The sequence below is a fragment of the Podarcis gaigeae genome (assembly GCF_964106915.1).
Source record: "Podarcis gaigeae genome assembly, chromosome: 16".
Classification (NCBI taxonomy): Eukaryota; Metazoa; Chordata; class Lepidosauria; order Squamata; family Lacertidae; genus Podarcis; species Podarcis gaigeae.
The window spans coordinates 24,594,400-24,606,933 of record NC_139693.1 but is presented as its reverse complement, the minus strand read 5'-3'; the positions used below and the strand labels follow the sequence as shown (position 1 = coordinate 24,606,933).

At 45.7% G+C, this 12,534-nt stretch overlaps 1 long non-coding RNA gene across 1 annotated transcript; it reads left to right on the top strand.

The window, feature by feature from the left end:
- The first annotated feature begins 8,214 nt into the window (after nt 1–8,214).
- LOC310834322 lies at nt 8,215–12,451 on the top strand. Its single transcript, XR_014559187.1, has 2 exons — nt 8,215–8,834; nt 11,582–12,451. It is a non-coding gene; the product is annotated as an uncharacterized lncRNA (long non-coding RNA).
- The last annotated feature ends 83 nt before the right edge of the window (nt 12,452–12,534 follow it).

Sequence of the window (12,534 nt, the reverse complement as noted above, 5' to 3'; positions counted from 1 at the left end):
TTAAAAAAGTTTGATGTTTTATTATGTTTGCATATATGTTGGATGCTGCCCAGAGTGGCTGGGGCAACCCTGTCAGATGGGCACCATAGTATTATTATTATTATTATTATTATTATTATTATTATTAGTCATTATCATCAGTGCTTTTTTCTGGGGGGGGGGGACACAGGATTACGCATACCCCTAAACATTTTGTGAATCTTTGTACTTTTGTCCATTTACTGTATTTATTTTTCCCAATTTGAACTATAAAATGGTGATTTTATTGAGTCAAAATGAGAATACCCCTAAACATTTTTTTTAGAAAAAAGCACTGATATTATTACTATTACGCTGCCTCTTCTTCTTCTTCTTCTTCTTCTTCTTCTTCTTCTTCTTCTTCTTCTTCTTCTTCTATAGGACGTCCCTATTTTCATGGAAGAAATGTTGGAGGATATGCAGCACCAGGATCCCCAGAAAGCAAACAGCAGGCTGGTCACTTGTGAAGCCAGCAGCCATCATGAGCCATTGAAAAAATATGTTCCATCCCTTAATGCCCATTGATACATCAGCTGATCATTAGCAGGCAATCTGTACAAAAGATAGCAACATCTTAGCTGTCAAAATACACAGGATATACTGAGTTGTGCAGGAAGGACACACATCCTTCAGGGTGCTGAGACATCAGGGATGCCTAGTCTTTTTATTTTTATTTTTCCTGGATCCTTGCCACACCCACCATTATCATTCCTTGCCCTCCCTCACAGCACGGAGACATTCAGTGAGTGTCCCAGCATGCCTAAGGGGAGACTGATGGTTTAAGAGGAGAGTCTTGGGATACTGCCTTCGGGGCTGTTAAGCGGCTATAACAGGAAATGGCCAATACAGAGAAGGAATCCCAGAAATGAAATGTGGGCGTGGAACTGCGTCCAAATCCAAGACTTGCACAACTGGGAAGCGGAGGGAAGAATTGTACCACACTGAACTGTACAGTGGTACCTCGGGTTAAGTATTTAATTCATTCTGGAGGTCCGTTCTTAACCTGAAACTGTTCTTAACCTGAAGCACCACTTTAGCTAATGGGGCCTCCTGCTGCCACTGTGCTGCTGGAGCACGATTTCTGTTCTCATCCTGAAGCAAAGTTCTTAACCCAAGATACTATTTCTGGGTTAGCGGAGTCTGCAACCTGAAGCGTATGTAACCTGAAGCGTATGTAACCCGAGGTATCACTGTATTTCTGAAACATGGGAGTGATTTAGTGGATCGGTGTGGGAACAACGAATCAGGAAAGTGTCTTGGACAAATGATCGCCTCTGCCATTAACTCACTAGCAGGGCCGGCCCAAAGCATTTTGCTGCCTGAGGAAAAGGACCCTCATGTGTCCCCTTCCCATGCCAAGGATAGAATATGTCTGGACTGGTGATTAAATTGGTGCTGGTGAATGAAAAGTGTCCTCTGCAGCCAGACTACAGGGCCCAGGGCAAGCTGTGAGCCAACCAAGGACAATGCTTGAGGTGGAGCTTTTGGAGGAATGCTGCCGCCCCCCAACATCTGCCACCTGAAGCAGGTTACTCACTCTGCCTAATGGTAGGGCTGACTCTGCTTATTAGGTATCTTTAGATAGGGTGTTGTCTCTCAGCCTCCATCTGCAATATGGGGAATAAGAATAATACTGACATTAAGTTGGAGGACAAGGGTGGCGCTGTGGGTTAAACCACAGAGCCTAGGACTTGCTGATCAGAAGGTCGGCGGTTCGAATCCCCGTGACGGGGTAAGCTCCCGTTGCTCGGTCCCTGCTCCTGCCAACCTAGCATTTCGAAAGCACGTCAAAGTGCAAGTAGATAAATAGGGACCGCTCCGGCAGGAAGGTAAACAGCGTTTCCGTGCGCTGCTCTGGTTCGACAGAAGCGGCTTAGCCATGCTGGCCACATGACCCAGAAGCTGTACGCTGGCTCCCTCGGCCAATAAAGCGAGATGAGCGCCACAACCCCAGAGTCGGTCACGACTGGACCTAATGGTCCGGGGGTCCCTTTACCTTTAAGTTGGAGGACAGTTGTGAGGATAGGAAACTAGCTAGTACATTTCCCAGTACCTTTCTGAGCACAATTCACAATTCAATTTAAAGGTGCTGATCTTTAAAGCCCTAAATGGCCTTGGCCCAGTATACCTGAAGGAGCTTCTCCACCCCCATCGTTCAGCCCAGACACTGAGGTCCAGCTCTGAAGGCCTTCTGGTGGTTCCCTCCCCGCGAGAAGTGAGGTTACAGAGAACCAGGCAGAGGGCCTTCTTGGTAGTGGCGCCCACCCTGTGGAATGCCCTCCCATCAGCTGTCAAGGAAATAAACAACTATCTGACTTTTGGAAGACATCTGAAAGCAGCCCTCTTTAGGGAAGTTTTTAATGTTTGATTTTTTATCATGTTTTTAATATTCTGTTGGGAGCCGCCTAGAGTGGCTAAGGAAACCCAGCCAGATGGTATAAGTAATAAATTATTAAATTATTATTATTATTATTATTATTCAGTTACATGAATGCTACGTTAGGGCAGGAAGTCCCCATCTAGTCATCTGTGGGCTGTTCAGTAGGGAGCGGCTGAAAGGATGGAAAGGCTTCGATATTGTACAAAAGCCTGCAATTGCAGCTCACTCTTCTGCAAAAGTAGAGACATCACCTTGCCAACAAAGGTCTATATAGTAAAAGCTATGGTTTTCCCAGTAGTGATGTGTGGAAGTGAGAGCTGGACCATAAAGAAGGCAGATCGCCAAAGAATTGATGCTTTTGAATTATGGTGCTGGAGGAGACTCTTGAGAGTCCCATGGACTGCAAGAAGAACAAACCGATCCATTCTTAAGGAAATCAGCCCTGAGTGCTCACTGGAAGGACAGATCATGAAGCTGAGGCTCCAATACTTGGCCACATCATGAGAAGAGAAGACTCCCTGGAAAAGACCCTGATGTTGGGAAAGATGGAGGGCACAAGGAGAAGGGGACGACAGAGGACGAGATGGTTGGATAGTGTCTTCGAAGCTACCAGCATGAGTCTGACCAAACTGCGGGAGGCAGTGGAAGACAGAAGTGCCTGGTGTGCTCTGGTCCATGGGGTCACGAAGAGTCGGACACGACTAAATGACTAAACAACAACAACAACATCTGCAAAAAGATCTGTTGCAAGGCTGTTGAAACAGAGAGGGAAACCTGGTTCCTTTCAAACCTGTTAGAAGCGTCCACTTTGCAATTGCAAGCAAGCAATTTTGGGACCGCAATTACATTTTGAAGTCTGAGGATTTGAAAAGCTATAAGGCTGGGCTTGCCGTTCACCTGTGCACTGACGTTATTGGCATTCTTCTTCTGCAATTACGGAGTTCTTTTTCCAGACAGATAATGGGTGTTGCAGAGATTTTTTAAAAAAACTAAACTGTGTAAACGTGAAACTTGAGCGGAGTGACTAAGAGCTCAATGTTTGCTTCTCTTTTGGTGGGAAATAGTTCTGTCTTTGTGCGTTGAGAGTGTGCAACTGTGTGTGGATCTGGCTCTGTGCACTATTGGAATTCGGGCCCCTGAGAGTTTTTCAACTGGATAATATGGCTCTCAGGTAAGGGAGAAAACATAAATCCTCACCCCTGTCCTAAGTGATATGAAATTTTCTAAGAACTGCCTTGCTGAATCAAGGTCAGAAGTATGACCCAGCCCAGTCTTCTGTCTCCAACAGCGTTCATCAGCAATATCTAGGCAACACGCGATGACGATGTACACAAGCAATAGACAATCTTTATAGAATTCCTTCAAACCACAATAAGTACAAAATGAAATCTTTAGTCTCAAAGTCTCTGAAAATCTTTAAAAGAAGTGAGGTACCAGATTGTACGATGAAAGACAAGCTGTGAAGCTTTGTGTATACAGCAAATATGATGTCCAACACTGAACAGTGATTCCGGATATTGACTACTATTTTGTAGAATTCTTCGTCAGTGTGGTGGGAGGATATAGAATTGCTTCATAAACCCATCTTATTTCGAATGAATGCATGTAAATGAAAATATCAAATGCTGTGGAACAGTGCTCACGTAACAGCACTCCAACAGCGTTCAGCCTCTCAGAACGTTGCAAGCAGAGTTAGACACGTTCCAGTGCTTGTGCTCAGCATCTGGTAAGGAGGAACATTGAAACTCTGTTTTCATTTATCACTGCTGGTGGTCATGGATAGAATCACAGAACTGTAGAGTTGGAAGGGACCCCAAGGGTCATCTAGTCCTGCAATGCAGGAATCTCAGCTAAAGCATCCACGACAGATGGCCATCCAACCTCTGCTTAGAAACCTCCAAGGAGGGAGAGTCCACCACCTCCCGAGGGAGACCCTTCCACTGTTGAACAGCTCTTACTGTCAGAACGGTCTTCCCGATGTTCAGTTGGAATCTCCTTTCTTGTAATTTGAAGCCATTGGTTTGAGTCCTGTCCCCCAGAGCAGGAGAAAACACGCTTGCTCTTATCTTCCATGTGACAACCCTTGAGATATTTGAAGATGACGATCATATCTCCTCTCAGTCTCCTCTTTTCCAGGCTAAACATGCCCAGCTGCTTCAACATTTCCTCATAAGGCTTGGTTTCCACACCCTTGATCATCTTGGTTGCCCTCCTCTGCACACGTTCCAGCTCGTCAACATCCTTCTTAAATTGTGATGCCAAGAACCGGACACAGTATTCTAGGTGAGGCCTGACCAAGGCAAAAAAGAGTGGCCCTATGACTTCCCTTGGTCTGGACACTAGACTTCTGTTGATGCAGCCTGGAATAGCATGAGCTCCTTTCCCCCCCTGCTGCATCATACTGTCGATAACCTAGCCTAAACAGTACCGGTAATCTGCCTAATTCATTTGCAAGTTTCTGGACCTAACAAGGAGCAAGGATCGTCCAACCTCCAGGGTAACAACTTAATAGCTGAATAGCATTGGGGCTTGCACTTGTCTGAAACATCATGTGCTTTGAGCTGGAAAATTTTGACTTCTAATTCTCGAAGGGAGGCCTGCCTGTACATGCAGGCCTGTGTATCTCAAATGCAGCGTGCACAGAGAAAGTTTGCCTCCTCCAGAAGCCCCTGCAAAATACGACCCCTTCTCCTGTCACATGCATCCCATCCTGACTTTTTTTGCTAGTTGGGCAATACTTAGGAACTTGTTTTAAAGCGCTGGGTCTCTAGCAGCCTCGCACCTGGTGTGCTGCCATTCCTTCTGCTGATCCAGAGTGAAGAGCTCCACCTACTGGCTTAGCAGCCATGATGCAGTTCCCAACCACACATTGCCACTGATTTTCAGGACGTTTCCAGCTCCTGCTGGGTGGAGTTCCATCACATGATACTGTGTTTTTTTAAAATGTATTTTTATTAAAGAATTTCTTGTTTTACAAAGGTATGTGCAATGTCTCTCTATCGTATTTTTTCCACCGTGTAACTTTTTTTTTTACAAAACAAATTTTTTTCCCCTTCCAGTAGCACCTTAAAGACCAACTAAGTTAGTTCTTGGTATGAGCTTTTGTGTGCATGCACACTTGTGCATGCACACGAAAGCTCATACCAAGAACTAACTTAGTTGGTCTTTAAGGTGCTACTGGAAGGAAAAAAAATTTTGTTTTGACTATGGCAGACCAACACGGCTGCCTATCTGTAACTTTTTTTTTTACAGTTACAGATAGGTAGCCGTGTTGGTCTGCCATAGTCAAAACAAAAAAATTCCTTCCAGTAGCACCTTAAAGTCCAACTAAGTTAGTTCTTGGTATGAGCTTTCGTGTGCATGTAAGACCTATTGCAGTCCTTAAGAGTCCTCAACAGGCTCATCACAGCTATCTGCCAATCACCCATTCCCACCACCCTTCTGAGTAATACCCCTCCCCACCTTCTCACTATATAGAAGGGTCTGGTGACTTCTGTTTCAGTGTATCTGAAGAAGTGTGCATGCACACGAAAGCTCATACCAAGAACTAACTTAGTTGGTCTTTAAGGTGCTACTGGAAGGATTTTTATTTATTTATTTTTTTACAAATTGGTTTCATTTGTTGAGACATTAAGAAGAATGGGGGAGAGAGGTGGAGGGGGGGAAAGGTGCGTGGGGTCGGGTGGTGATGTTTCTATTTTAATATATGTGGGGTTTTGTGTCAGTGTTGCTTGTGCGGGTTCTCTGCTGTTCTCTTGTGTTCCTTTGGTGGTGAGAGAGGTTGGGTTGGCCTAGGGTGTGGTTGTTCATTTGTGGTGGGCTGTGGTGATTTTTGTTTTCGTGTGTGAATGGGGTGGGTGTTTTGGATCAGGTTAGCCATATTGCTTTGTATGCCATTGGTGGATTATTGTCATTGTCTTGTTGGACTGTGTATGTGATAAAGGGGAGCCATACCAGGGTGAAGGGGTCTTCTACTATTTGTCTCCGTATCACATGATATTGTTATAGGAATTCTAGGGTCTCAAATATAGAATAAATGTTGATGATTGCACGAGGTAAACACACATACCTAAATATATAAGCCACATGTCTAAAATAATACAGGAGAGCAATACAAAAGCCATCTTGGCTCTCTTAAAGACTCTAAATATTTCCTCTGTCTCCTTAGTCCTCCTTGCCTGAGAATAGGTAGGCAGATAGCAATCAGGGGAAGTTCCTGAAGGGATTCCTCTCCTATATCTATGAACCTCCTTTGTATTGTCATTGTTTGCCCAGATGCTCTGCATTGAGGGATGTCTGCTGGCATCCTGATTGTCTTATCAAATGCTGATGTTTTGTGTAAACTGTGTCTGGAACTATGTAAAACTTGCTAAATCTTCAGGAATAGCACACCTTGGCCTGCCTGAGCCACAGCAACCCCACCTTATGAGCGTAGTAATTTCTAACTGTTTGTAGAGGGGATGTCCTTCTTCTCCACGCCAAAACGGAAACACTTAAAAGAGATGTTTCTTCTGGGCTCTGGGTCTCTCTTGCCTCCTTGCCAGGAGGGGAGGGAGCTCTGTTGCAACAGAAAAATAAAGATCTGGATTGCTTTCACTGCCTCCTGCCTCCATCCATCCATCTCTGACGGATCATGGACTTAGGGAACTCAGTCCCTTGGGGAGTTGGGCAGCAAAAGCCAACCACCCCTATTTTTTCTTTATCACTGGCAATTTCAGTTTGTGCAATTATAGTGAGTTAGGAGGTATTGCACAACAAACCCACTACCCTAAAGGATCAGACTATCACAGAAGGTGACAGGAAATTGCACTGGATAACACAAGAAGAGAAGAGTCCAGGTAGATCAGGCAGTTGCCCATCTAGTCTAGCATCCTGTTCTCACAGTGGCCAACCAGATGCCATTGAGTGTGTTCTCCTTCTCCATGTATTTGTCCAAAACTCTGTTAAAGCCATCCAATTTGGTGGCCATCACTGCCTCTGTGGCAGCGAGTTCCACAGGTTAACTACGCACTGCATAAAGTACTTCCTTTTATCTGTCATGAATCTTCCAACATTCATTAAATAGTTTAATATCCAGAGAAGTGCTGTTCGCTGTCCCCCCACATCTCAGAGACCCCAGTGGCTTCAACTAGAAGTAAAGAAACATCACGGGAGGGGTATTTCCAGCTCTCTCACCCTTTGCTCTTTGAAGCCTTCCAAGGAGCTGCTGCAGGAAAGGGCCTGTGAGCAGTATCCTTGGAGGGGTGTTCCTAGGACTAAGGGGAAACTGTGAAGCTCCCTTGCTATTTTTGCTATTGGATGCTGCTTGCTGTTTAAGTAATATTGTTACATCTATAGTATTGAAATGTGGGGTGTGTTTTTTGGTATGTTTGCTATATTTTTTGTTCTGCTATGCTATTATGAAATGGTTGCTATGCTATTGTTTTATAGTTATTACGAAATCATTTTTGTAGCGTTTGAAACGTACCCCAGTTTGTTTGTTGTAAGCTGCTTGGAGCAGTATACAGATAAAATGAAAATAAATGGATTAACGAGCATTTAGTGTCAATGGCCCCAACACTGTGGAATACTCTCCCAGCAGAGAGTTAGCAGAGACCTCCTAGCTGCTAATCGTCAAACACATCTCTTGATGTGTGTGTGTGTGTGTGTGTGAGAGAGAGAGAGAGAGTGAGAGAGAGAGAGAATTTTAAGATTACATCTCTTGTTGACTTTTTACACCGGCTATTTAATTTCCTTTATAGATTTTGTGATATTTTGTATTTTTTTCTACGGGATCAGATGTTGTGCAGGCCCTTGATATTTTATGAGTGGATAGTATATAGATAATTTTATAAGTAGGTAATGATGAGGAACCTTAAGTGGCCCAAAAATGGGGCATAACAGAGCGGGGTTGGCTCATGCGCACTCCACCAATATGTTGGGGGACAGAGCCCAGGAGCACAACCCCCATACTAACAGGGATTTGTCTGTAAATAAACAATAGCCAGCATCATCTATCCTCCCTGCATGCAATTCAGAGTGAATGTTCAATAAACAGGGTGATAAGGAAAATTCTGGGGTGAGAGACTACTCAACAGCCCAGCTCATCAGGGTTCAAGTCCCCCAGGGATCCATGTGGTCAGTAAAAGAAGGAAATTCCAGCTAAGTAATTTGGAGCAAAACAGTGGTCAGTAGACCATGCTCTTTATTGTTGCGCAACAGGTCCCCACAGGAGTAAGGAACCCCGAGCATGGGGTGACACTGGCTTTTAAAACTTCCCACAATATCCCAGAATACAGTTCATAAAGCATCATTGTTGCATCATCTTTACATCACTAACATGTCACAAAAGGGGAGGGGTACACAGGGGTTACACTACTTCAACCATGGCAAACATGTCCAGACAAGTCCTTGGTATAAGATGAGCATAGGCAAAACATCACCTCTCAAGTAAAAGGTAAAGGTACCCCTGACCGTTAGGTCCAGTCGTGGACGACTCTGGGGCTGCGCGCTCATCTCGCTCTATAGGCTGAGGGAGTCGACATGTGGCCAGCATGACTAAGCCGCTCCTGGTGAACCAGAGCAATGCACGGGAATGCCATTTACCTTCCCATCGGAGCGGTACCTATTTATCTACTTGCACTTGATGTGCTAGGTGGGCAGGAGCTGGGACCGAACAACAGGAACTCACCCCCGTTGCTCTCAAATACCCACCATCAAAGGACAATAGAGCTCCCTTTGCACACCCATAACCTGGGGCAAGTCCGGTGATGGGCTTTTGGAAACTAACTGCTCAGCATTTATCACCCCTGGGCATAGCTGTCAACTGTCGCTTATTTGGCGGGAAACTCCCTTATCCCAGCGCCGTGTCCCGCTGCTGTCCCTTATCAATGATGTCCCTTAAATTTCCTGGGTTTCATTCTCGCCCGGCTCAGGAGGGAAGCAGCGGCTCGGGGTCCTCCGCTGCAAGAGAGAGCGCGTGCACGAGTTGCCACATCTCTGTCTCTCCCTTTTCCCCCTCGGGCACGTCGTGAGGAGACGGGTGGCGGCGGGCGGGCAGGCAGCCCCTCTCTTGCGAGACTTCCACCACGTTGCCTGGGGAAGCCGGAGGTGTAGGATCATCTAGTCCAACCCCCTGCAAAACACAGTCAATCGCAGCAAAAGCAGCATGGCTCCATCAGTGCCGGATTTATGTATAAGCTAAGCTAAATCCCTTATTCTGGCTGCTGATCCCTTATTTTTGAGGCTGCTGGTCCCTTATTTTCAAATCTCTAAGTTGACAACTATGCCCCTGGGCACTTCTCTGGGTGGGGTGTGTATACATGTCCTCATGTGTGAGGGATTGTGGCAGGAAGTGGCAGGGGAAAGAGTCCTTTTTCCAAGGGCAAAATGGCATTGGAATGGAGGAAATTGGCAGAGGGGCTGATTTTATGTGATTTATAAAGCTAGCTATCTTTCCTGAGCTGTCAAGTCGAAAGGATGCGTTCAGGCATAATATCTAACATTTAACAACTTTAAAGATGTGCCCCACCCTGTAATTTCCGTAACAAGGGTGACTGGAAGCACTCTAAGAACCTAAGAAGAGCCCTGCTGGATCAGGCCAAAGGAGGCTCATCTAGTCCAGCATCCTGTACTCATCGTGGCCAATGAGATACCTCTTCTGGGAAGCCTGAAAGCAGAACCCGTGCGCATCAGCAGTTCTCTCCCTGCTTGCAGTTTCCAGCAACTAGTGTTACTGACTCTGACCATGGAGGCAGAGCATTGCCTCCATTGTGGCTAGTAGCAATAAGGCAGAGATTGGGTATTGCATACGTTGTTGGACTCCAGCTCCCATTGTTCCCAGGCAGCATGCCCAGTGGTCAGGGATGATGGGAGCTGGAAGATGAGCAAGATCTGGGGAGCCACAGACATTCCCCAAACTGCTTCTGACTTGGTATGGGACAGCCTCCTATGATTGGGGACAGGCCATATCTAAGTGGGGGAGAATCTGCCTTGCATGGAGAAGGGCCCAGGTTCGATCCCCAAGACATAGCCAGGTAGGGCCACCTTCCTGAAAACCATGGGGAGCTGTTGCCGGTCACTGACAGCACTGAGCCAAGGGGACCGATGGCCTGACTTCCTGCGCATCCCACAATTTGTATGTTGACAAGCTGGAATGTGTACAGAGGAGGGTAAATAAGATGATCAATGCTTTAGAAGACAAGCCTTATGAGGAACAGTTGAAGGAGATGGGTATGTTTAGCCAGGAGAAAGGGAAATTGAGAGGAGATATTGTTATAAGAAAAACTGCTCCCTTTCTGGAGCCTGCAAAGAGTCCTTAGTGGGTTCCCTATTGGTAGGAGGCCAAACAGAAGCAAAGCGGCTAGTAAGCCTGATCTTTATTCAAGGAACTGTTGGAACAGGGTCCCCACTCACCACATGCAGGAAGGAGGAGAACCCTGAACAATGGTGTGCAAGCCCTTATATAGACTTTTGAAATTGCCCACCCTGTAGCCCAAGACCACCCCCAAAACATCATACATACATACATCACAGAAGGTGGCAGTCTACAGCAGAAATCACAGGAGGAGGCAGTCTAAAGCAGAAATCCTGCCTGCCACGATACCTGATAATGGTCACTGACTGCATTACCTGGGCAGCCTGGCCATTCATACACAAATACACCCTTAAGACAGGATTTGCAAGCAAAAAAGACAATGGGAAGGCTTTCCCCATTGGCCTCCCTTACTGCAGAGGAATATCTGAGGCCATTGGGAGAGTCAAAATGGCTTCAGGATTGCTCTCCCGTACTATTTCGGACACATGGTTCATATATTTAGATACGTGTGCATTCGCGAACATTTATTCTATATCTGAGACCTTAAAATTCTTATAACAATATGATAGCCATATCTGAAGGGGTGTCACATGGAAGAGGGAACTCAAACCCTTGGCTTCAAGTTACAAGAAATGAAATTCTGACTAAACACTACAATTCTATGAATTCTATATATCCATGTTTCTTTGGTCTCCTTCCTGCCATGCCACACCACTTCTAATCATCACTAACTCCACTTCTCCCTCCAGTCTACAATGCAAGAACACAGTTCTCTCTCCAGCTGTTGTTGTTGCTATTGACCTCAGAAGCATGATGAGCACAGCATAGTGCACATGTGCTTAACCTTCTCTCCCTGTCTTGCAACTGAACATTATCCTCCTTTTCAGGTTCCCTGTTCCCTCCATTGCCTCTTCCCTCCATGCTCGTAAATTTGCAGGCTGGAGACGCAGCTGTGCCCAAGAAAGGAAGGGCAGCTTGGTGAATCAAGAGGGCCAGAGGATGAAAGTGGTCCAAGTTCGGCCCCCCTTCCTGCATCCTGAGACAACACAGGCCCAGCTGTCCAGACATCTTCCTGGCTCTGCTATGAAAGTTTGACAACCCCAAGCCAGCACCCCCAGCCCAGGGCAGACATCACCCTGTGGACAACTGTGTTACGCTGCCAGGGCTGGCTAGGAGAACCTGACAAGGAGACAGTAGATAAGCTCCTTTCAGCAGAACGTGAAATATGCAATAAACGTCTATCTGTCTGCATTGGGGAGAGGAGGAAATTGCTTTTCTGAGAGGCAGCGGGAGGGTAAACATACAGGAGTCGTTTGCAGTTTATGAGGACAACCAATTATCTGGTCACCGCAACATGAAAAGGTTATTGTAGAGTTGGAAAATGTTCAGAACAGAGCAACGCAAATGATCAAGGGGAAAGAGAGACTCCCCTACAAGGAAAAGTTGCAACATTTAGGACTTTTGGTGGAGAGGTGACATGAGTGAAGTTTATAAGATGATGCGTGGCATGGATAAAATGGATAGAGGAAAGTTTTTACCCTTGGACTCAGCTAGATTGGTAAAGAAAAAGCGTTTTATGACATCCCAAAGGATCAGAAAAGACTTTTTTATGTACTCGACGACAGCCACACAGATGTTACTAGTCCAGAGATGGAAAGAAGAAAGAGTCCCTACCAGAGAGGAATGCAAACTAAGCTGTTGGCCTATGCTGAAATGGCAAAACTGACCGGAAAGCTCAGGAACCAAGAAGACAAAAACTTTAAGAATGGGGAAAATTTATACAGTAATTTGTTTAGGAAGCCACTGGAAGCAGATGAAAACATTAGCAGGATTCTAATAA